Raw genomic sequence first — 22,500 nt, 5'->3', positions numbered from 1 at the left:
CAATGACCGTACAGTCTATCACCAGGAGCCCCGATGCAGCGCATGCAGGCTTATTTTGCAGTGAAAGTTACCCAGGGCCCCGAAGATAAGGTGCGAGCGTACGTGTATTCCCTCTCCTCCACCTATCCTCTTGTCCTATCCTCTTTTATCACGAGCACTCCCCAAGAGGGGGTCCTACTCCAGCCTCCACCGAGGTCCCTGGAGAAATGGTCTCCGTTATTTAGTCAAATGAGCGTGTGTGAGGGGGCCAAGGTGTCAAGCCATGACTCTTTTAATCCGTCTGCTGCTTGAGGTCCGGTGAAGGGGGAGGAGGCCCGAGTTCACTGTAGATTTCACCCGCTGTCACGATACTCAGATTTAGTGCGAAGCCGCCTCAGAGGTTCCATCAAAAAAGCTAAACTCCCAACATGGATCAAGGAAGACGAAGCTTGACTGAAACAGGGTTAAAAATAGACTCAGAAGGGGATGTTTGGAATAGTAAAACCCAGGCTCACACGCGTGCGTACGCACATACACATACATGCATGTGTCTGCACGCACACAGGTATGCACGCACCCAAACAAACACACATACACACACACACACACACGTGGGCACGCCAGACATGCACTGACATGCATGCGCACACACTTACTAATCAGTGTCAGTGAGGTGTCTTTTCCAGGGATGCAGAGTGATGGTGGAAGTACTGTGCACCTTGCTGCCTCTCAGTGCAGTCAGCCAGAGCAATCACTGTCAAGTCATGTCAAGTTTATTGGTAGAGCCCCTTCATCACAGTTACTTTACAGACCCCAGTGGATGGCACCTCCTAACCCTAGGGCCTGGATGCAGATAACTCTCCCAAAAAACCCAGTCAGTAAAAATGAACCAACTTTTACACACAGTGCATTCGGTGCACACTGGGAAGTAACTAAAGGTACAGTGTGTGGAAACTAGTGGCGTCTATTGAAACAGACATGGCAGAAATGGAATACAACATTCATAAGTATGTGTAATTACTGTCTAATAAGTAAGTCAAAATAAACTTAGATGTATGTATTGTATGTATATTGCATATTTATATTATAAGAAGGTCTGTATATCTAGATGGGGATCGAGTCCTCTTCTATAGTAGCCAAGAACTGACGAACAGCGTTTTTAAGAAAATGTGTTTTGGACTGAGAGTTGTAATTGTGTGGGAAAGTGATTAGAAATGATTTATTCACAGGGTAAAAAGCCGTATAAAAATGGACCCTGGTGCAATTAAATTAAACTCCCTTCTCTTTCGCTAAATGTCTATCGTGGTGTATGTGTACAATCCCATTCGGGCTACATCATTTGTTATTTCACTTTGGTCGGAAAATATCGTGTACAATGTTAAAGGACTCGTTAGCTGTGACCTACAGTTTTACAGACTAAAAAACTAAATACAATTCATGAATTGAACCTCATCACTTGACCCTAGAGTCTGTCGTAGATGAGGGACATTATATTGGAGGGGTCAGGGGGGTGGGGGGATTCAGTTGTTTGCAACCCTGAACCTCACCGCTAAATGTGACACACTTGATCTTTATATATTTCCATATAAGCTAAGTTTCGATTAGTCAAATAGTCCCGGCATCATCCAAAATGAAAAGCTGTACTAAAACATTCAAAGATTAGGACAGATGAAATCTCAAATCAATAATGGTATTGGGTTAATCAGATCAGAGCAATACATTGGTCTTGATCCAAGTTATATGAAAAAACAGAGACATTAGTTCTGGTAAGGATCTGACTTTTAGTTTAATGAAAGTTTGATTAAATTAGAATCCAACTTATTTTTAATCAGCCAGTGCAAATTAGGAACATGAGCCTTAGTTTCTGACTCCCGTCTCTTAAAATAGAATCTCTCTCTCTCTCTCTCTCTCTCTCTCTCTCTCTCTCTCTCTCTCTCTCTCTCTCTCTCTCTCTCTCTCTCTCTCTCTCTCTCTGTCTTTCTATCCTCTAATTCGTTTTTGACTCACGTCTGCAGTATGTATGCAGTGTTTTGACTCATAATGAATGAAATTATTTATTAGTCAAAATACTGCATACATTTGGCCATGATAAAATACGATATGCATTAAACATTTTGAGTACGTTCTGCATCCGTTTGATAGAAATGGTCATCGTAAAAAGGTTTCATCAATGCCTTTTACATCCCGTTCCCTTACAGAGGCAGATCTTTGATATTGCTCGGGGGTCCACGTCGTAGCTACATCAGGATGCCCTAAAGCACATTGATGATCTTCAGCTATGGCTTCACATTAAAGTTGCATTATCTCACTTTCCCTTGGTCCAAGGATAACCCTACAAGTTCTGGGCGACGATCTCACCGGTAACCTTGTGGTATCGATGTCTCCTATAATAGTGTTTGCCGTATGCGGTTTTGCCCTCTCTCTCTCTCGCCAAACACAAACCCACCTGTGCTTTGCTCTCTCTAGCCACACACACACACACACACACACACACACACACACACACACACACACACACACACACACACACACACACACTTTTTGTTCTTATAGCTACACAGACACATCTATGTTTCTCTCGCAAATTTCATTGCATAAGCAGCACTCTTCTTTTCTTAACCTTGACCACGGCGCCGAAGATCCCGGTCTTGGATCAGCCGTATTCGGGCCCCCGTTCTACACCGAGGAAGCGGGCCCTGGTAACAATGGGAGGGAGGGGGGGTGTGGGTCCTCAGATGAGTTGTGGTTGAGGCCCGGAGCTGGGCGGAGGTTGAGGAGGAGGCAGAGAGCCGCGGTGTGTGGGAGGCTTCTCCGCAGCTTGGCTCCGCCGTGCCTGCGTTAGCTAGGAGGCTGGGGCCTGGTTGTCGGAAATCTCTTACCAAGGGACAGATCAAAGGCAGCACAGGGGGCCCACGTTGGAGCTCGCAAACTGTGTGTGTGTGTGTGTGTGTGTGTGTGTGTGTGTGTGTGTGTGTGTGTGTGTGTGTGTGTGTGTGTGTGTGTGTGTGTGTGTGTGTGTGTGTGTGTGTGTGTGTGTGTGTGTGTGTGTGTGTGTGTGTGTGTGAGTGAGTTAGCAGTGCACATGTGAATAGACCATGGACGAGCACATACACCCACAGATACACACACACACACACACACACACACACACACACACACACACACACACACATATATATTGATTTCTTTCTATATCTCGCTTCTCCTCAGGGTCCCAAAGTCCCAGCAATAAACACATCGCATGGAAGATCTGTACTCATTGAAAAAGCGTTTAGCAGTTGGAATAGTCAACTCTTGCTCACAGCTTTCAAAGCCATGTGTAGGCTTCCTCACAGCAGTGAGTTATTATTGCTATTATTATTGTTATTCGTTAGTTTTTTCCTCTTCTGAATTCCAATTTGTTAATGCCCATAGTATGCACTGCAGTGCTTAGTTATAAGTTGGACATCTCATCGCGCATCACTATGTTTAGTGGATCTGTGTTGTAAACCTGGAGTATAGAGTTCCTAACGCTGGATAACAACATTGTTTCATACCTCATTTTAATCAATGGGGGGCGAATAGGATGCAGAGGAAGGCTACTTAATGGATCATGTATTATCATATCACAGGATCATCCCTGTCGCATGGCTAAGCAGGACAGCTTTTGCTCGGATAGGCCTGCTTGATCTCTGTGGATGTGAGATGAGAGATTACATCCCGCCCATAACGGGCAGATTGGCCTTCCTCATATCGTGTCATTTACAACACCACTGAATCCTTGGATTGGGCATAGACACACACTTTATATAGGTTGACACATAGAGAGATAGATCGATACGGATATGAATATTATTTGTCGGACAAAAAATAATAACATTGATAGAATCATAGCTGGATAGATGGATGTACAGGATGGTCGGATCGAGAGACAGACAGACGGACAGTAGCTGGACAGTGTACATATAACTGGAGGCGTTCTCCCTCTACTGCCAACCCGACAACATTAGTGTGACAGGGTGTGACAGAGATGTCGAATGCTGTGCCTGAATCCTATTTTCCTGCACTTTTCCGTCTCCTTACATCTTGTCTCTAATCAGTGCTGGACTCTTGGCAGAGCATTCCGGTTGCATGAAGGCGACGGGTTTCTGTTTCTGTCTTTGTGTGTGTGTGTGTGTGTGTGTGTGTGTGTGTGTGTGTGTGTGCGTGTGCGTGTGTGTCTTGTTCTAGTCGCACAATACCTCAATACGGAGGACTACCATCTGTCTGGTGGCTGGATCAGATTGTGTGCGACAGAATGGAGGTGCTAATTGACCTAGAGGTTTGGCTCTAGAGCACACAAACACACACACACAAACACACCAACACAAACTGCTATTATTAATACTTCAATTGGATCGGCAAGAAGAAATCATGCAATATTTTTGTATTCAATTGTTTTGTTCATTAATTTTTTGATCATCTTGTCTGTACATAGAGCTGTGTGATGCACTAAATCTGTCGATGAGACTCAGAATCACACTAAACAAGGTATCTTTTTTGGTGAACCAGATGCAATATTTTCTCTATGTTATGTTTGTGTTGAAAACCGAATTTGTGTATCCTGACAAGCTGAAAGATAGGTACAAAAATTGTAATTCTGTGGAATTGACTGCATTTGAGCCATTCTGAATATCTTGTATATATTGTGGCTCATTTCTGGTTAATACATTGAAAGCTTGCATTGGCAAGTAGGTTCTTTGACACAATTGAGCAACATAATACTATTGTCCTAACTATTCAGCTCTGTTTGATGGTGGGGAGAGATTATATTGCATGCTTTGTCATTCACTGTACAAAAAAACTGAATGGAGAAACAGCTCTTGAATTCAATTGACGACTACATGAGAATAATGCCTGTTAAGCATTTTCAATTGTTTACATTTTTACAACCCCTTTGTTTCTTTTTGGGAGATTTTAATACAGAGTGCATAAACAGCTCACCGAATGAATAGTAAAATTTGAATTATTGCACAACTTTTTCGCTCTTATAGCAACTTGCTGTGTACTTTCCATGCAAATTATTCATCTTGTTTGGATTATGCCGACACACCAGTTCACAATGAGTAGGTACTATATCAACAGTCTAGAGACCCCGTCTGGCTGTCACTGTATCCTTTGACAAAGAGTTCCACTTCTAATGACTTTAATGGCATGACATCAACCACTGTGCACCCGCCTCTCTTCCTCACACGTTGGCTTGTTTTTATCAGGAGAGCACACAAGGGACTTCCTTTTTTTATGAAAACCCCACACTTTAAAAGCTTTTTGCATCAAGGAAATAAATGAAAAAGCAATTGCGTGCAAAACAACATCCCTTAAAACGCGCCTTGATGCAGCCAGCCTCAGAATTTTCTTTAATGCACCTACTTTTTTGGACAGGGCTATCAACTGTTCTCATTTCTCACCTCCATTTTATAGCAACATTTATGTGAAGAGGGATGCAATTCTAGCAGGTTTTTATACAAGAAGAGATTTGCTTCTGCTCACCCGTTGCCTTGCCCACTGACATCTCATCCATCAGCAGCGACAGCAAAGCTCCGTGCTTAATGATGACCGTAAAGATAACTGAAAGGCAACTTTCATAGGCAACTCTTCATTTTGCCCAATTGTTGCTATTGATTTGAGTTGATTTCTGTAATATGATTCATGGCCATTTAAATAGACAAAAAAAAAGGTTCAGAGTTTCAGATGGACTTTAAGTTAATAATGTTAATAATACACTGATAACAGGTAATCGAATGCGAGTTCTTCTCGGATCTTGAAAAATATTTGTGTTGATAGAAACTGAAATTGGCAGGGGAAAGTGATTTATCGTTCGAGCCTGGAACCAAAAAGAAAATATTAGACAATGATGATGAATAATTGAAAGAAACGTCACTTTTATTACCATTCTTTCAATCCAAATCGCATAACCCAAAATAGGAATGTGCAGGATGAGAAGTTCATTGGTACATGGGCAGGAAATTTAATGAATGCTGCCAAAATGGAAAATAAAAAATAAAAGTAGTGCTGCAAATTAGTAGAAGCAAATGTTGAATTCAACAGGGCAGGGCCATGACATAAAATACAAAACATGCAAATTACATTATTTTCTCTGACATCTTTGACATTAATGAACCAAATTCAAAAGTTCTCCAACATGTGTTTTATTGGTTAGGAGTACTGAGTAATCTCACAAGGTGGGGGGGTTTCTGCCTGTCTGGGATTTAGTATAAGGAAGGCTGACAAGGCAAACAAAATGTCCTACTCCTCGACGTTTGACAGGCAGTTTGGGTTATTTGTAAGTCATATGTTCATTACTGAAGTGACATTTCAATATTGAACATTTGACAACCCCTGCAATATGTTTTGATAATCAAACTCAGAGTAATATTAAGCAGACGGTTTGTTTCATATTGACATATCATATTATTATTTCTTGCAAGCTGGCCACCCGAGTTAGTCTACTGTAGTAAGACGAAATATCATCTTCACTGTGGCTCTTTAGTGGCTGGACAATGGACATGGATACCAAATGCATTGTAAGATTTGTTCTTCTAGGCCAAATCAAACTAAATATCAGTCAGAGACGTAAATAACCTTGTAGTCACCTGTTGAAAGAAACTATTTTTCTATTGGCGACAGTAGGGCTCATTAGTCTCAGTGAGTTAAACCAGTGAGTATGAGTAGTATGTCTCGTTCTCACTTTCCTCCACATGTTTTTTCATGTGGACATAGGTTTCGCCACAGCAGAGTAAAACACGTGTGTGCACACATGCACACGCGCTCCCAAAGACATACGGGTGAAGCTAAACTAAAAACCCAGCATTAGGTTAGACCTAGACAGGACGTTAAGGGTATTTCCATCTATACCCGTTTGAGGACAAATGTTTGAGTTCAGCTGATTCCTTTAGTGAATCTTATCTACAACGTCAACAACATTTAATCCTCCTTCTGTGTGAAGGGTACCCAGCGGTTTGTGCTGCCTGCTGTCCGTCTGCTAAGCCAGTCTGTCACAGACCCAGTGAGGGGTGGAGGATTGGGGCCGGAGGGGGAGCAAAGGCATGCAGTTGAATCAAAAGGGGCTTCTGACGACCAAGATATGAGCCGTTAATGTGGAAGAGTGGAGAGGAAAGCAGCGTCTATGTGTAACTTTGTGTCTGTCTGTCTGTGCCACCATGTTTGTTGTGCTCATGCGTGCGTGCTTGTGTGTTTTCGTGTGTGTCTGTGTGTCTGTGTGTTTGTGTTTGTGTGTCTGTCTGTGCCGCCGGCGTGTATATATGCTCATGCGTCTGTGTGTTTGTGTGTGTTTGTGTGTGTTTGCGTGTGTGTGTCACAAGACGAGGTTGGCTGCGTGTGGTAAAAGCCTGATGCATGTCGAGTTGGGGAACTCTTGGGTATGTACCCGGTCGGCTGTGCCCTGCACTCACGCTTCCCAGCTCGTACCGGGTGATGGAACAGCAAAAACGCAGGGACCATTTCGCAGAAAGGTGGTACTTGGCATACGACGGCAGAGTAAATGTGTTTTTTTTCATACACGTGACATATGCAGGAAAATGATCCCGGTGGTGGACATATGCCCACCAGGATGGGACTGAAAACTGTTAGGCGGTTCAGCTGCATTACCATTGAATCCACATCGTAGTTCACCCCTATTCCCGCTGTCTTCATCCACTCTGGCATAACCTTATTGACAATCACCATTTTCATAACGGCAGCAGACTGTCATTTCACAGCCTTTTAAAATGTGGCTGCAGGGAAGGGCTGTTTGCGAGCGATACCGCGGTTCTCTGGGTCTCTAGGAGTTACTAAACATGTGGATCGTGGATGAACTGTGTGGTATGGTAATATACTAGAATGAAATGAAATGACCGTGCCTACACATTTCATTAAGATCTCAAGCATCTTAAGCAGCCGCTAACTAACGTCGCTAACTAAGAACAACAGGTCTTCAAAGCAAATTTGGTTCATCAATGGGTGCCATTATTCTCTACAATAATGCGGCAACAATTAAAGTTATACTATTTCTCATAGACTCCCCTATGGTCATTAATCAGAAGACACACACACAGTAGGGTTTAAAGAGTATTGTGCTCTGTAGCCCTCATGGTATTATACAAATGATGGTCTATGAACTTATGAGTAAAAGTTAAATATATTCAGAGTAGAAATAACCCTGACACAGGGGGAATTCGATATCCCAGCATTTATAATCAAGTTCTGGCTTGTGGCATTTTATTATTCTTGTACGTGAAGGTCATCGAAGAGAGTTGTCCTTTATTGTACAGTTACAGATCAACTCCTGGGGAAATTGTGATTATTATTTGTTAGATATATTTTTAGGGTTAAAACCTTTTTATTGACTTCCCAAATGTTTATTTTTTCTATAAAGGCTTTAAAGCTGGGCTAGGCAATTTGTTTTAGAATTTAGATTTGTTGAAATTATCTTTACATCCAGATGGCAACCAATTAATCAAATGTCCTGGCAAAAAATGTAATCTGCTATCTGTGGTTGTCACAAGCCTCTAACAACCCTGTCCAATCATTTTATTCGGCCCCAATGCAGTAATTGGATGGCCTACCTGTCTTTCTACATACCTGCCTGAGAACCTGCCAGCTCTGCCCGGGAACTCATTGCCATTGACCAGAGTCTTCAACAAGGCTAGGCAGGAATAGGGGTAAGGCTAGCAAGCTAGTCACATGTTTTGGGGGATTAGCTTTGGAGGGAGGCCTAAAGGAAGGGGCAGAATTGGTTTGTTAGGATGCTTCCAAAATGGAGCCAACTCTGGCTGGTTTCTCCCAATTGCCTCTGTAGCCCAGGTGGAAAAACAAACAATTAGAAGAGAGGGTTTGTTTTTATTTTTGTTTGTTTGCATTGGCGGGGTTTTGAATGTCCTTCTCTATTTTAATGCATCACTCGGTTCACATGCCCCCACGAGGGGGTTGCCTGGGTCTCAACAGCCAATCGGAGGCTACGCAGGTCACGTTCAGTTTGTCAGCGCGGAGGTGAAGTGCGGGCACCTTGTTTTCCGGCTCTCTTGGATCTCGGCAGCAAGGAGGAGGGCAGCTACCTGCTAGAAGGACGGAAAGAAAAGGAGAAAAAAACCCGGGGTCACCCATGATAGGAGAACGATAAGACCAGTGAACCTAGCTACTGGAAATCCGGAGCCAAGTGACTGAACGAAGGAGACGAATCCTGTCGGCTAACGACTTACGCAGCTTGCCCACTGCATCCGTCCGTCAACGGGCGACGGAAGACGTATGGTATTTTTGCAGACGGAGCCACGATCTGATTGGCTGAGGGATCCGTTGCAGCCTGAAAAGTTAAACATTTTCTTAACTTCTGAACGCAAGAGACAGAGCCGACGGAACAGACGGACCCACAATGCATTTCGGGATCGCCCCATACAACGGACGGATGCAGTGGTCAAGGGGTGTTAACTTCTATCGTGTGAAAACGTTGGAAGAAAACGTTGGACAGAAATGAGCCCCCGACCCGACGTGCGCGGTTTTGAAACACAGAGCAACGGTGAGAAATGTATCCCTTTTAGCTGCTCTGGGGTTATTGTGCTGTTTCTCGGTGTGCTAACAAACGCGGCGGCGGCACTAATGTCTGTGCGAGTGATCTGAGGTGAATAATGCTGCAATATTTTGAACATGTATATTGTGGCTATTATTTTATGCGGATGTATATAAAAAGGAAGTTGTTTTATTTTGCTATTGCCAATTTAAAATGAGAAGTAATTTGATAATTCATATGAGAGTGAAGTTACATTTTATTTTGAAAATGCAAGCTATTGAAGAAATTTATTTCATTTCATTGCGAGTTTAAAGTAACTAGGAGGGTCATTTTTGGTGCCGTTTCTCTCACACTAGTAGGCCTAAAGCGTTTGAGGAATAATTAAGCAAACTTCTTTGATACCTCTGAAACCAACAGTTTTTACTGTTATTCTAATTGCATGTTATGTTATCCTGGTTTTGATATTGATATGATGTATTTTGAATGTTAATGGTTACTTACCGTGAGTATTATTGAAACACTGTTCAGACACTGTATGAACAGTAACACATGTGAGTTCTTGAATGATTTGTCCTCATATTTGAACTTTGATATCTTTGAATGTTTAATGTTGTACAACTGAAACTGAGGATTTGAGATATATTAAGATTGAAAATATATGTGTGAGGTTTAATGCAATGGGTAGCATTTTGACATTTAAACCATTAATGATGCATCTGAGATGAGGGTATAATTGATATGACCTTGTTTATAGGTCAGGTTTTTTGAGAGGACGGGAAGATTTGAGGACCAGGACATGATCCTGATTGTGTCAGATGGCGAGCCAAAACTTTTGAAGAAAAAACACCAACAAGAAAATACACACGTTCACACTCACGCACATTCACACCACATTCCCATGAACATTTAATATCAGGTTCACCTGCAACAATTTTGGGGGCCCCAACGGACACTCTTTCATTTTGTGTGCACACTTTTTGTTTTCTGGTCATTTGGGTCATTGTTTTATAACTTTGTATAAATTCAACATTTCTTTTTTTATTCATTGTAAAAAGATTTCAAGAGTGGCGGCTCAACAGTATTCTTCTGCCTGATCCTTATTGCTGCTCAACGTGTTGGCCCCTAACGAATTTGGTGTCTTCTGATACTGGCTGTGGTCTTATTACTAGTCCAACTTGATATTATACTGTAATTCACTTTTATATTCCTAAAATTGGTTACACCTCCCTTAGCTTTTATGTTTATGAATGTACTTATTTTCACCAACTTTCTGTTGAGAGTGATGAAGCCGATCTCTGGAGGCAAAAGCCTTGTTTGGGGTTTTAGTTTGTCCTGCATGGTTTCCTCAAAGGAAACGCATGCTCATCCATAAAACTCTCAGCGGCTCATCACCCAATAATGAGCAAATGAAAAAATGAAAAAATGTCTGTTTTTTTGGTGGCAATCATATAACTTATGAAAACGCTTTGAATGCTCCAAACACGTAAAGTACTTTGTACTTGTTGGCTAGTAACACAAATAAGGCATGTGTCACATGTCTCCAGACATAGTTTGGCATTATGGGTATCAAGCCGAATGCTTGTTAGGAAGTCTGCCTTTACATGGAGAAATACAGGAATACACTTCTTGTCCTGAAGCCCACTGAAAGCACAAACACAATTAGCTTAACTGAGCCAATCGGGGCACAGAAGGATGATTCACTCCTGCCACAAGCAATAAAGACAATGTTGCGTAAGGATCTTCCCGGACCAATTACATCCAATATACAATCGCTTGTATATTGGTAAATTGGCTTTTGACATTTTTACTCTGGAGAAGATATCACTTGAGTGAGCACTTATGTTGTTGAGCTACGCCTGCGTCATCATTTGTTTTTCAACAAAGGAACGACCATATGTTGTGGTGGCTTTATTATTATTTTCCATGATGATTATTTTAACCTCAAGGCCCTGTGTATATATACTGTAGGGCTTTTTCCACTTCCGCTTGTAGAGGATATTTTTGTAAACAATTTGCTGCGGGGCTGCACAGGGAACTCACTTGTTCAAATCCACATGTCTTTTTGTGTTTTCCATCCAAAACAAGGCGGAGATCGATATGTATGTTCAAGTTCCAGGCAATGTCATCCCTTCGGCTTGTGAGAGAGCCTTCTTTGCATCTTTTTTTTCAACCCTTCTCTGTGGACTAGCACTCTGAACTTCACACTGACACGTTAACCTCCTTCTAACCCCCCCCCGGCTCTATGGTATCCCCTCACCCTGCGTCTATAAGCGTCTCCAACCTTTCAAACAAAAGCCCATCAGGAGCAACGGTATGTCAACTGAGATCACTGAATTCCAGTTATGAGACATTTGTTACGAGATCTATGTGTCAGAGGTTTATGTATTCATAAATATGGCACACCGTTCATATGGTATGACATATTTATGACAAAGAATAACATTGTGTACAGCGCAATCTTCCAATGATTTCTGTTATCTATATTTTCATGAAGGTAGCCTTTATATCGCTGATTGTCCTTCACTTTTCATATTGTAATGTCTATCCTGAGCTGTGAATGTAATGTCTTGAGAGTCTATGGTTTAATGTTTCACAAGTGTTTAGTGTTGCAAGGTAGTGCAACAAACATGAAAAGCTTTATTTTTTTACCTGCTCGCTGGCAATACCAGAATGATGCAAGACAAGTGTTTATTATTGTTTATTATTCTTGCTAAATAACTTAAATTTCTCTTGACTCCAAAACTCGCATCCATTCATAAAATAATGTATCAGAAAGAAATGGCGATGACCAATTACTGTCGAACGTCATATTTTATTTATTTAAAACAAACTGGTCATTACAATTTAGTATTCCAGTTGGATTTTGGATTTATATGTTGAAGTTCTTAAAGTTATTTTTCAATACAATTTTGGTCCTCGTTTCAGTTCGACAATTATTACCTTGAGGTTTATATCCCGACACGTTTTCTAGAGACATACAGATAATTATATTTGCTAAACCTTGCTCATCAAAATTCAGTTGATAAATGAATACACTTTTCTGTTAATAAAGGTAAACTGACATTATTTTATGCTAGCTTATCAATTATACATTCTGCGACAGTGGTACGGACTTGCTAAGAAATGCCATTGTCAGGAAATTGCATTCAAGAGTGATAGAAAAGTAGCTTGTTCTTTTTTTGTAACACTTTGAGCATAATTTAATTGCTATGCCTTTTGTCATTCAAATAGTTCAGAATCGGCTGAAAATTATTATTTCGATGTGATCACATTTCCACTACTTCGCTGCTGTTTCCATGTTCCTGTGTTTCCATGCAACAAGCAGCAGCTTCTACTATTTACCAGTGTTTCCTTTTATCAGTACTATCACCGAATCCAACATGTGAAATACAGCGCTTTAACCACCGATCGCTTTCTAATGACAATACACTAATGCAGCCATATATCACACTGTTTCCTGAAAGAGAAAATGATTATGAATGTCATGTTATTACAGCATTACACATGAGAGTTGGAAAAGACAGGGTATTATATATGTGACGGCCCAGCGATTTGAATACTGCCATGAAATATGTAGACCTTTGCCGAGCCATACTTCATTAAACAGCATATTAATCTTCTCGCTGGCTATTTATTGTAATGATGTGCTATAGAATACAATTAAACAGGGGTTTTCTTCGGTATGTGTTACGTAAATACACGTTTTATATGTCAATGTATCAGTTGTTATGCATTGTGATAAGGAAAGTGGGAGAGAAATCGAGAGAGATGACAGGAGACATTCATAATAACTCTGACAAACCTTTTATGAATTATGAATAATTTCTTATTCCGTTTTTATTCCCAAAGCATTCAATTATATGTCATAATGAGTAAGTGTAACTTAGACAAAAATACACTTATACATTAGCTTCAGGGTGCATTTATGATGAGCGACTTGTATTGTGGTCCCAAGCAGACTCATGCTTCCACTGGCACAGTCTTTGGTGGACAGGATTCAAGAACGTGTGAGATGGAGGTGGAAATTAGAGACTCCCAACTCAGTAAAGTAAACCATCGGCTGGCGCTCTTATTTTGTTGTTGTTTTGGCACATATCTGCATCCTCCTTGACAGGGCCTCCCCCCGGGGAAAGCCAGCGGCATTACTGCAGATCAAACCGCAGGACTCTTATCAGGCAGGACAGGGGAATACTACCTGGATTACACAGAGAGATCAGGGAAAATACTATGCCACCCCCGCTTTACTACTGAAATCCCTATCCTCCTGTTCCAACATCTCCACCCAGTACATACTAGCGCACAAAAAAGCGAGACAAGGCGAAGAATATCCGCAATTACAGAAATCCAATAAAAGTGAACATGGACATTTCAGAGGCTTTTGGGACAAGCTGTCATCTACTTTTGTTTTATTTTTATTTCATTTCCTTCCTTTCTTTTTCATTTTTCTCCAAGTAGTCTTCGTCGCACTTGATGCTTATGTTATCTAAAAATATAATCTGAACATAACTATCCCAATGGCTTCCTTGACTTTATTATCTTGAATTTCCTTCATTCGATTAAAGTGAAGCTGGGTTGAGAGAAGATTAGGGCTGGCATTGTTGTGGAACAACATACTCACCATTTTAACAGCCGTTATTTAAATCGAAGTGTACTCTTGGCAGATAAACTTAAATCAGGTTGAATATTTCTCTCATGCCTTATCTAATTTTAGAATATGGATTGAACTGAAGAGGAATATTAAGTTGACTTTCCATGTGTTGAATAATATATTAGATATACCCTTGTGCCTTGCTATGTGTTAAAGTCCTTCATTTGAAGAGAAACCATGTTTGACAATTTCCATATGGTCGGCGAGGGCAGGTTCTTCTACGGCTTGTGCTATCTTTCATCAATGTCTTTTCCTTAATCCGACATAACCTACAGCCAAACTTAACGTGTATGTGTAGCGAGAGAGCCAACCTGCCCATGGTTTCCTATTGATATGTACTTTAATGATGGAAATGATGGATGGCTTTCATCGGCTGCTATACCGCAGTGCTCTGAGCTGTTTTTGACATGGCTGGCGTAACTCAGCCCCCTGCAGGTAGCAGCCATTGCTCTCTCCCGGCCCGGTAGCTGCCACTAGAGCAAGTTCAAACTGTGATTGTTTTTCAGCCAGGCTTCAATGATGGATGGATGGTGCTGGTTTTTGCTTTTGGTTTTGTTACGTCGTCCCCGACACCACAGGTATGTTGCATTATCACAATGTGTATTAACTCGCCTCACCCGCTACATTTTCCCCTCCGTTTATTGGTTCCCTAAAGCGTGCGTGCGTGCGTGCGTGCGTGCGTTGGCAGTAGCAAACGCTTCGTATTCATCATGGGTCCACACAGTGCTTCTACCCAGCACAGCGTCATATTTGACACACTCAATTGGTTGTGCAGCCCAGCTTAAAATTAATTAATTAGTCAAATTAAAAGACTATCTAAGGGCTTTTAATTGGACGAGAGTGTCGCTTTTTGCTAAAAAAAGCAAAACAATTCAAAAAGTTTCAGTCTGGCGTCCCCATGCCTGCTCCCCTGCAGATGTAAATCACTCTTCTGTGGGATGTGTGAACCGTCAGCTTGATGGCCTTAGATCATGTCATTAACGAGTCAGATGTTGGCACAGTGTGATTAGCTGTGGTGTCTCAGTGGCCAGAGTAAGGCCTTTTATGTAATTAAACGGCCACCAGCTGACCCATATCACAATCACGGCCTAAACCCATTACAGATAACAAAACAGTGAATATATTTACAGTGCACTTGACCGTGTACAGTGAACAGCTCCTTCTGCAAACAATATGTTGTCCAAGCTTCAATTAGAATTCTCACTCAATTATCTCCATTAGTTTCTATTCATTCAAGAGGCAGGTTGTGTACACCGACAGTATTTCCAACTCCACACGCATTCAGCAGCCGCAATGACTGCGCTATTGTGGATTTATGTTTGTGATTATAGCGTATCCATATTTCATTGATCTATATATTTAATAACAGGGAGGCAGGATATTAGAAGAAGCAGATAGGGCTGCATGGGGTACGCATCACACACAGGGAATTTGTTTACTATAAAGGCACTGACCCCACTGACTTCACCATCATCCCCATCTGCTGCCTGGTCGCCTGAACCTAAACGACTGAATAGGATGTTTGTCATTATGACCAAAAATTATCCATACAAGCGTTTACTGGTTGTCTGCCAAAATAAAATGGATTTCGTTCTTTATGTTTTCAGTAAAGAATGCAACAATTTAAGGTAGGCCTTGAAATACGCTTTGATAACATTCAACTGATAAATTGGAAGTTTGTGTTCGAAATCTTCAAACTTCAGTTTGTGGTGTCTAGTTTAACTGACTCTGTCAGAAAGTATGTGTTATTCAGTGTATAATCCCGTGAAAATAAGAATTGTTGTGTTTTCGTTACCTTACTTTGAGCCCTTTATATCTTTCATGGAGGCAAAATGCGTTTTGGACTACGATTGAGTAGTAAGAGAAATGTAGGAAGAATAGTGTTATCATCATGGCTATCCCCCACTCGTGATGATTTTTCTATTTTCTACAACTGTGTATGAGATGTGTTGTTATATTATGTATCAAGAAGGTTAACCTTCTTGGATGGGGGGAAGGGGATCCTCTTGCGGACCACAAAATCATCTGCTGACCTGAAGATTCGACACACACACACACACACACACACACACACACACACACACACACACACACACACACACACACACACACACACACACACACACACACACACACACACACACACACACACCGTAGTGTTATACTATAAGTGTCCTAGAAGCTTAACCCTCTCTCGGACACAGACATCAACATCAACGGAAGGCCATGAGCTCCACACGTCTTCACTGACACGCGCCGTGGTGTTATACTATAAGTGTCCTAGAAGCTTAACCCTCTCTCTGAAGTGTTGATCAGCCGCTGCACAGACGATGCTCCACATCAACACATACTGTGGCGTTATACTCAAGTGTCCTGGAAGCTTAACCTCTCTCTGGCACGGACATCAGCCTCTGAACATACAGTAAAATACTGTTCCGAATGGCAGTTTCCGAATAAGGGCGATTATGATAAATGGGTGTGCATTCTTTAATACAACCATGTTTTGGACACGTTTGAGTTTGAGGTTGTTTTCTCTGCAAAAGTAGCAATACAACTGCACACCGTCATGTTATCTAAAGCAAGCTTTGATAACGTACAGAAGTGCAGGTACTGCTACCAAGATTAATGATCAATGAATATAGACCCCCAACATATCCTCCAACATGTATAGGGTCCAGGGTAACTATGACAGAGATGCCAGTGTCATTGGTTAAACCGATTCAAACATCTATGCTGTCGTAAACAATTACATCATTTTGGAAGTACCTACTGGCACCTACACAATAGAGGCCAGTACAGGCCATTGTAGTCGCTGGAAAGGGAGGGATGAGGGGGGGGGGGGGGGGAGATTCAGTTGGTTGCTATCTGAGGCGTCACCGCTATTGGCCACCTCAACTTCACAAACTGGACCTACAAAAGAATAGCTCAGACGACTGCACAACGTAGAGACCTTGATTCAAACAAGATGAAAGCTGCATAGTTTCAGGGATAGCAGCCTCCATATGAATTGTCATGGCAACGATAGGAAATGTTGCATTTACTAACAAAATAAACACAATATACATTTACTGACTGAAGTTTCCGAAAAGAAAATCCACATATATTGCTAGGAATGTTATCAAAGCACATTTTATGGCCGAAAATATCACAAATTGTTGCATTTTCAACAGAGAACATATCAAATGTTGTCCATTTAGTTTGGGTGTGCGGGCCGTGGGAAGGTGCCGGCCAGAGAGTATGTCATTTATTTACTTAAGTACAGCACCTGAGGGTACACTACACAGACAAGCCGGCCAGCGTGGTTGGAAGTGACTTGGCCAGTTGGGAGAAGAGAGAACCAAGCACAACCCAGTGAGCAATTGGTTAACAAGTGATACTAGATATTCCAAAGACCTTTTAGGTTGCATTCATTGCATGTTTTACGTTGGTATTCACCTGGGCTTCACTGTAGCCATTCATACAGTGGCTCAGGAAACACATTGTGAGTGCCTTTTTTAATCCTTACATTGGAAATATCCATCAACGGTGAGTGTAATGCTGGTTCCACTTAGACATTAAATAAACTGAATAGTCATTTGAAAGACAACAAGCCTCCTGTCTTCTGGCTTCTGGCTTGTACACACAGACACATGCATATGCCTCAGCTACACAATGACAAGCGGCTCTGATGGCAGAACACTTGTGTCATAGCACGGCTGTACCGTCAACGTTTCTTATCAGGTGAGCTTGTTCAGCGGTCGTCATCCTATTTTTCAAACCTGATTTGGTCCTGCACTTTTTCGTTTCTCATGCTCATCCTTTCATTCTTTCCCCTTTCCGCTTCATGAAATGGCTGATTTGTGCCTCTCTGCGGGACATTTTGTCAGCCTTGCCGGAGAACTCCCCCAAGATGGCCAGTGGAAGTTCAAAACAGTGAACCAATCAGTCACAATTGTGTGTGTGAATGTCTGAATTCATTATAACTGATTGTGAATATGTTCTCCGGGCTTATTATAAAATGCATCTCTTGCTTCACTCGCATTTTGCTCCCAGTTATCTGTGGATAAAAAAAACCTTTTCCATAATGAGAAAATATAAAACACAACACGTCTTTAACCCAATGGGAACATACAGTTTGCAAGATTTATTTGACATGTGCTTAATTTTTTTACGGACAAATCTAACTTTCCAATGCGCAGAGGCAGTGCAGCGACCTTTCAACCTAGAGGGGTTAGTAATCAGAGTTTTTTATATATGTCAATGTCTTATTTGTCATTGCATACCTTCAAGAATATCTTGGCATATATTGTGGTAGGACTTAGGAAAACATGTGAATGAAAGCTCTACTCAATCTAAAGACAATCTAATAGTCTAATAATGTGGTGTTTATTCAATCGATTTACCCAATGGTAGTACTCCCAGATGTAGATAGTATTTAATTTTCCTCCTTGCGTAAACATCTTTCTTCTGACAAATGTGCTTACTGCAAGTCGCTTTGGATAAGAGCGTCTGCTAAATGCTCCTAATGTTAATGTAATGCAATGTAACACGGATCTGCAACTCCTTTTGAGTGTTATCTGACACTTTTATCATGTTATTTCAGTGTTCGCAAATATGTTGGCAGCTATTTTTTGCACTATACTGGTAGCTGTTAAGATGCTCAGTAGCATTAACCTTCTAGCATCATCCCTCATGGGATCACAGAGTTTATGTACACTGCCCATCTGGCTACAGTGTGTGTTTGTTGCGGGTGTTTAATGATCCATTTCTTTCCATTGATTTCCAGCTTGAAGTCCATTACATCGACCCCATGTTTGGACAAACACTGAGAATGAATTGATTTGTTGCAATATTAACTAATTGAAATCAAATAACTTGTATTCTCTCTCTCTCTCTCTCTCTCTCTCTCTCTCTCTCTCTCTCTCTCTCTCTCTCTTCACCTCGCTCTCTCTCTTTACCTCTCTGCAGTCCAACTATCTCATCCACATTAAAGCAATTACACTTGTTCTCCATGGGACCACTGATCCATATCCCTGTCAGGTGTAAAGATCTATAATCAATAATGAATAAACGGGTAAAATAACTGCGGTGCACGCGTGTCCAAACAAGAGTGTTGTCGCGGGGGGGATCCATGCGGCCCCCCTCCATGCAGAGGAGTGGGCTGGGTCATACCTGCCGCATGGCCGCACTGCTTTGCGGGCTGAGTGGTTGAGGCGCATGAAGAGACGATGGGGAGGTGTTCTTGATGGCCCCACGTTTGATCCTTTGCCAGCTGTCCTTTTCATCTCACTTCATCCTCATTCATCCTTTCATCTTTCCATCGCCTGGCTTCCGATTCCTTTCTGTGTCCTGCAATGTCTTTTCTCTTCTCTTACTCTCTCCCCGTCTCTCTCTCTCTCTCTCTCTCTCTCTCTCTCTCTCTCTCTCTCTCTCTCTCTCTCTCTCTCTCTCTCTCTCTCTCTCTCTCTCTCTCTCTCTCTCTCTCTCTCTCTCTCTCTAGGTCTTCGTCCTCCCCTCCTCATCAGCATTACCGTCCTCCGGGCTATTAGTTTGGCACCTGTGCCTCCGCATTAATCCACAGGAACATAAGGAATGATCTGACATGACATCAGCCCTATGTGAACCGTCCCTAATGAGCAGGCTGCATAATTTATTTGAGAATACTTAATATTAATAACTTCAAATTATCCGTCTGCAGATCTGACTAGACAATGATCTAGTCGTCCTTTTATAGTGACCGTGACAACGCAGTTGAAGCCCTCTGAGTAGAAGGGTACTTGACTGGAAATAAGAAGACATAGTGGATGGATGTCTAGCCTAAGGCTATGGTACTCAGCGGTACACCCCTTCTATGGAGACGGCATCGCGACAGCCATCTTCAATTGACCGAATGTTAATGATACACGTGATAATTCATGCTCTTACTTGAGCTATGGTTTCAATTAAAATATCATGGGACCTAAACTGTTCAACCTTCCACAATACATCCAAGTAGATTATGTCTTTGTGGCCCTTCAATACGAGTGGCTCAAGCTCACCTCAAACTTGACCCTGGCCTCAGTCCTGCCACTGTATCTTCAAAGGTGCTTGCATCACTTGAGTTCATCTTTCATTCAGCTTGTGTATCCACTGCAGCCTCGACATTGCCCATGGTTTTCTACTTGTCAGGGGACCAGTTTTATTAGATGGTGCTTTCTCTCGGTGCGTACTACCACCACATGAGAAAAAGCTTTGACCTACAAACCATTATTTAAAGATTTTACTATCCCCAAGAGTTTGAGGCACTTTGATGCGTCAGATTCTTTTTAGAAAATATACATGAATTGAGAAATGTGACTCTTCACCAATGCTCTGTTGAAGATTGTTTCAAAACCCCTTATGTAAATACCTCTATGATCTTGTTTCTCAAGTGTGCTGTTTTCTTTCATCTGGATACGTTTCAGGCACACTGTGTGCATTCTCTTTGAACCTAGACGGCTGCAAATATTGAAGCAGGGGAGTATACATTACGCATGCCTAATGAATATATGTTGCCATCGACTGCCTCAGAGCTGCACACATTGTTCATACATCACTTATTTCACAAACGTCTTTTTTATCTTTTTATTTCTCAGAGGAGCCCATGAATATATGCAAATGTGCATGTGCAGCTGACTCTGCATCTGTCACGGCCCCCGTTCCACTGACAGTTTCAATGGGCCATTTGCTATTAAATGAGAAACACTTGACGTGTGACTGACACTTTGGGTATTTGCGATGTGTAAACTGTTGCTTTGACCGGGCGAGTCAAACGTCTGGTGACTGTCAGCGTGTCTTATCCTGTCAAACTTTTAATCTTCGACACACCTTATCTGACCGCTCGAACAGGCGCCTTATTATGGTCGTTCACCAAGAACGGTCTCTTTCTTTGGAACGTGTGACAACACGTCTTACTGGACCAGAAGCTCTGTTGGCTCCGAGCTGCCGACAGTCGGCCAGTCACTGGGATTGTGTGAACTATATAGCCACAAGCTCTGTCTGTCTGTGGCAACCAATATTTATTTCTCTCTGTCAGATTTATTCTGTATTTTGTTGTTGTCAAAAAAACAAAACAAACGCCAAAAAAAATTCTGAAAGTTTGCCCAGAAATACTGTCACTCCTTAGCACAGGGTGGAAAAGTTGGGTCTGCAATATGAAGACAAGAAGGAGCATTCTTATGGGGTTTAGGGAGGACTGGGGTTCTAAAGTGTCATTTGTTGATGGCACCATCAGCCTCCCCACGGGATTGAACAGAATCGTGGTGGTAAGTGTGTGTGTAGTAAAGCCTGGGGAGATATAAAGAGCCCAATCCTGCTTCAGATCCCTGTTTTGTTTCTGTTGCCTTATCTATTCCCAAAAGAGAATATGAATTCTGCATTTTAGTATAAGTACAGCTATTGACTTCTGAGAGGCGAAGCACACATCTGTTCTACTTAACGGCTTGTGTAAACGTTTAAGTAGCGTCGGGACTGACACGAGGCATGTTTCATTAAATAGGACTCAGTGAGTCCTTCTGGCTGATGACGAGGCAGGGTGTTTAATGCCCAATATTGGACCGTCGGAGCGCCAGCCTGCCGGTCGTTAGGCCACCAACCACCATATTTAACTCTCATTCCAGCTCGTCTCTGCACGCTCTTTTTGTTTTTGTCGTTCTTTTTTTGTCGTTAGGCTGCTGGGCTGAGCCCGTCTAGGAGTGAATCACTGGTTGGGGCACGCATGCGACACTTGTTCCTTTTTAATGATGTGTTGGCAACGACGACCCTCTTAGTGGATTTGTGTGTGTGCTTGATGCGCGCGCGTGTGTGTGTGTGTGCGTGCACATGTGGATCCTATGGTGCTTCTCTAATTGATAGTCCATTTATATATATATATATATATATATATATCCACACAATATAAATCTCATTAGGTAGCTCATGAAGACTACATCATACATGAATGTGAAATCAGTGAATGCCATTCCATTAATTTAATGACTCAGGACTGGGGTTTAATCCTTTCATCTGCAGTGAATGAAGGAACTAAATATCCATGAAAATAGGATAGTAATGTCATGTAATTATGCCAGTCTGGGGGCTGTAGAATGAGAGTACATTCAAAACAATTGCATTGTCAAGATTTTTGCATATTGAGTCTCCATTGTACTCATAAAAGGGTAAAGTAGATTGAATGAGCTCGCTTGTAATATAAACCTTTAATAACCGTGTGTGCAAGTTTCTAAAGGACTTTGTATGCGGTTCTTACTACAAAAGGTGAACTATAATCAACTTGAGACTATTCAGAGCTTGACACCTGAGGTAATCAACTCACATCTTGAACTTCTAGCTCCTAACCCTCACAGCTGCGTGGATGGTT

This window comes from Gadus macrocephalus, chromosome 16, assembly GCF_031168955.1.
Source record: "Gadus macrocephalus chromosome 16, ASM3116895v1".
NCBI classification, from domain to species: Eukaryota; Metazoa; Chordata; class Actinopteri; order Gadiformes; family Gadidae; genus Gadus; species Gadus macrocephalus.
Note: the sequence above shows the minus strand (reverse complement) of the source record.